The sequence below is a fragment of the Octopus bimaculoides genome, chromosome 8, assembly GCF_001194135.2.
Source record: "Octopus bimaculoides isolate UCB-OBI-ISO-001 chromosome 8, ASM119413v2, whole genome shotgun sequence".
In the NCBI taxonomy this organism is placed as follows: domain Eukaryota; kingdom Metazoa; phylum Mollusca; class Cephalopoda; order Octopoda; family Octopodidae; genus Octopus; species Octopus bimaculoides.
In genome coordinates, this window is record NC_068988.1 from 50,269,438 (window position 1) to 50,273,977 (window position 4,540).

Consider the following 4,540-nt stretch of genomic DNA (forward strand, 5'->3'; position numbering starts at 1 on the left):
AGTGGATTTGGTTGAAGGAAACTGAAAGAAACCCGTCGTGTGTATGTGTGTGTGTGTGTGTGTGTGTCTGTGTTTGTCCCCCCCCCGCATCGCTTGACAACCGATGTTGGTGTGTTTACGTCCCCGTAAAGTTAGCGGTTTGGCAAAAGGAAACCGATAGAATAAGTACTAGGCTTACAAGGAATAAGTCTTCAGGTCGATTTGTTCGACTTAAATTCCCTTAAGGTGGTGCTCCAGCATGGCTGCAGTCAAATGACTGAATCAAGTAAAAGAATAAAAGAATATATGTGTGTGTGTGTGTGTACACACATAGGAGCATAAACATAGTGACATACACAGGCATACACTCACATAACGCGCGCGTACTCACAAATACTCTTGTACTCGTCAGTTGGAAAGTGAAACAGCATACAGTGACACACACACATTTATTCATGCATTTTCGTACGGACTTTCCCCGTCGTCTCCTTGTCGAATAAATATGCTAGTAGATAGAGATTGTGCACCCCGCCACCCGGCATTAGCAGCCCTTCCAAAATGTGTAATGTTTTATAAAAAAAAAAAGAAAAAAACTCTTCCAACACACAAATTTTGTCACACATTCCGCAACCTCTTTAGACATATTCTTATTCAAAAATGTACGGTATTGTCTTGTATGTAGACATTTACACTCTGTTGTTACCGTACAAACAAATGCACGCACACACGCACTTGCCGACTTATGTCAGTTAACTCAACAACGTGCTTTCTGAGAAGCGAACACACATGCACACAAACAAACGGTGACGCTGCAGCAGCAGCAGCAACAAGAAGAAGAAGAAGAACAGCAGCAGCTGCAATAGCAGCAGCATATTTATTGAGCAGCAGCAGCTGTGATCAGCAGCAGCAGCAAAAGTAGTGAGTCGGCCGCCGTTTGGTGGCGGTGAGAGGAGGAAGTTACTGACTGACTGTACACACATATACACACAAGTATATTTACACATATGTATACACTAACGAACGTTTTAGAACCGCCCTCACATATCTGAATACTTACACTGACGTATACATACACACACACAGACTGCTGACTGTCAGAGAAAGGACAGTATAGTGTTCAGTGTATTCGGAGCGCGTGCGCCTGTGTATATATAAATATACATATATACATAGTTCTTTCTTTAAGGCGTATTTGAACCGTTGGACTTATTACATTACACAAAACAACCTGCATGTAAATTAAACATACATACATATTCACCTGAATAATTTATTTCAGCTTTTGTCCACTCTTGGATCTATATTTTTTTTTTCTAAACGGAGGCAGAAATTTACCTTACTATTTTGGATTTAAGTTGACTGCTACTGATTGCGGGTAATTTCATAATTATACGGCTTGTATCACCCGAAAAGCCCACAGGTAAGTTATTAAGACAAAAAAAAAGTTTATTTCTTGTGCGCGCATTCACAGATAGGCTGTCTTATCTATATATCACATTCTGTTGTCTTATCAGCCTGTTATCTATCTATCTATCTATCTATCTTTCAATCAGTTTTCTATTAATCTATCGGTCTCTCATTGTATGTACCTATTTCTGACTATAAGGCAATATTTGTCTGACTCAATTTTGTTATATATATATATAAATATTATATATATATATGTATGTATGTATGTGTATGTGTGCGCTTGTGTATGTGTGTATAAGAAGCCTTAAAAATACAGGCTAGCTTAAAGCGACAAAGAACTCAATGCAGGTGTACAGCATAACTTCGAAGTCACAGTTCGCGTCATGTTTGAATAATATGTGTGTTTATGTAGATATATATACATATACACTCACGCACAAATGCACATATCTATACATATATACATCCACACACATATCTATCCGTATATATAAATACATACAGCGTCGGGGTAGGGGCGCACTTGTATAGGTATGCTCAAATATATATACACACACACATTTATATACGCGCGCATATTGATATCTACCTGTCGTTGTCTATTTACTTCTAGATATGTATGTTTATCTGTTGTCATTCCGTCTTTGTCTACCTGTCTATTTATCTGTATTTTCTGTCCAGTTACCTATCTAACCATCTCTCTCCCTTATCTTTTAGTCAATCTGTCTATCGGTCTTTCTCTCTCACACACATGTGTTTGTGTATGCACATATGTGTGTGTGTGTGTGTGTGTGCTTGTAAGATTTGCCAGTCTGTCATCTACTTCGTGTGTGTGTGTGTGTGTGTGTGTGTGTATATATATAATCTGTAATTTTCTATCATCTACATATATATATATATAATCTGTAGTTTTCTATCAATTTATATTTATCAGTCTATTTATATCTATCTTTTCATGTAGCTCCTTATCAATCTATTTATATCTATCTTTCTATTTATATCTCTATAACTATCAGTTGATATATATATATAGATAGATAGATATATGTATATATATATGTAAATGTGTGTGTAACTATATTGATCTATTAGTCCACACACACACGCGCGCTCTCTCTCTCTCTCTCAAACATGCACTTGCGCGTACATATATGCGCGTCTGTGTATACCTGTATGTATTTTGTGTATTTGACAGTATCTATAATGTATATAGATATACACAACTACAAATATAGATACGCACACACACACACACACAAATACGTCCGTTTGAGTTAACAAACAAGAAGAAACAGTACTCAATGTCGAAGTACAGTGTAAATATTTATTGTAATTCTGAGAATAATCTTTGTTACTTCTCAGAGTTTCGCAATTGCCGCTTATCACGTAACTAATCTCGTATTACTTTTCTTATGTGATATAACAAAAATATGAGTGGGCAGTCTTTGAAAAGAAAATTTAAAGCGAGAGGTAGTAATATATGTATAATATATATATATATGAGTAAAATAGAACAAAAGTGTGTATATATGTACATGCATACACGTGTACATACAAAATTTAAGTTAATGTTGGACGAAAGGCACAATACATTTCTACACTCACACACAAATACGGTGACATTTTTATTTTTATTTCCTTAGTGAACAGGGATACAGTCCTTATCTGATCAGTTCTTTAGTTTATCTATCAATTTGTGTGTGTGTGTGAGAGAGAGAGAGAGAGAGAGAGAGAGGGGGGGAAGACCATACCTGTTTATGGAAGTTGTCTTCCTGACTTATTTTCACGTTATTTTTCTATCTATATATCTATCTATCCATGTTTCTGCCTGTCGCTTTTTATATTTATTTACCTGTCCACCTGTTCGCTTTTTCATTTATATTCATATGGGCTCAGAGACAATCATGCACTTTATACACACGTATCTTGAAAGTATGTTTATTTGCAAATTTGTTTCATTTTGCCTTGCCAACTGCCTTCACATATGTACACACACACACACACACACACACACACACACACACACACAATAAATACGAGAAATATTAGAGATATTTGTAATATAGTTACACGATATGCATATAAAATGTTAATGTTAAGAAATATACTTAATGAAAATAATGTTATGTATGAAATATGTAATGAATGTGTGCGTGTGTGTAATTGAAAAATAAAAAAGAGAATAATAAGAAATTTTATTAGTGAATATTAACGTTCGTATCAGAGGTAATTTGTTCGGGGTTTTTATTGAGGGTTTTATGTATGTTGGCTCTTTTTAAGTGTGTGATTGATGTAAATAGATCGTGAAAGTGTCTCAAGAGGTAATCTACGAGCTCACACTTCGAAACCAGTTGAAACTTGGTATATAATAAATAATTCATCAGAGCGTTAAATATCTCTTCTGAGCAGATTCGGCATTTATTATATATTTTAGTTTAAGGATTCATATATTCAATAAGTGACCAGTATATTTTAATGTTTAAGGTTTTTAGAGATTTTTTTTTCTCTAAGACCCCAGATATATTTAGCCAATGACGTAGTGATCTTGTATTCTAGATATCGAAAGGAGAATAGGTGTTGCGTATATCGACTTTTAAATGAATTTGCTGTAAAGCCGATATAGTCTCTATTTATATCATCAGGTGAAGAGATTTTGGCTCAGTATCTCAAAAATTTATCACGGCACTTTCCAAGCAGGACACAACACTTAATAACGATAGAATTGCATGAAAATGAAGATTCAGACCATTTTGTATGTGTTTTCTCAAGTCGAACTTCGATAGTGAAAAAGCTGTAGCCAACATTTACTTTATTTCTATTGAAAGCATTGTTGACTATGTGTGTACATGTATTCGATGTACATTTATGTGAGTAGGTATGCAAATATACACGTGTTCATAGGTATATACTCAAATAAGTGTATATAAATGTGTCTATGAAATATTAACACGTAAAAAATTTATTTGTATATATATATATGTGTGTGTGTGTGTGTGTGTGTGTTTATGTGTATGAATGAAAAATGTTATGTTTATGTATTGTTTATAAACGCATGTTATATATATATATATATATATATATATATATATATATACATATATATATATGTATATGACTGTATTTATATATATATATATATATATACATATAT

General features: G+C 34.1%; 1 protein-coding gene across 6 annotated transcripts in view; it reads left to right on the forward strand.

Annotated features, from left to right (window-relative positions):
• Positions 1-4,540, forward strand: part of LOC106880564 (adhesion G protein-coupled receptor L2) — a 472,327-nt gene that overhangs the window by 311,517 nt on the left and 156,270 nt on the right. For 3 of the 6 annotated variants that reach the window (XM_052970095.1, XM_052970091.1, XM_052970097.1), the window contains exon 1: positions 917-1,399. The exons of 2 other annotated variants lie outside the window; for them this stretch is intronic. The gene's annotated coding sequence lies outside the window, so the exon portion shown is untranslated. Of the gene's footprint in view, positions 1-916; positions 1,400-4,540 lie in introns of those variants that run through there. One more of the 6 variants, XM_052970098.1, reaches the window with a different exon arrangement.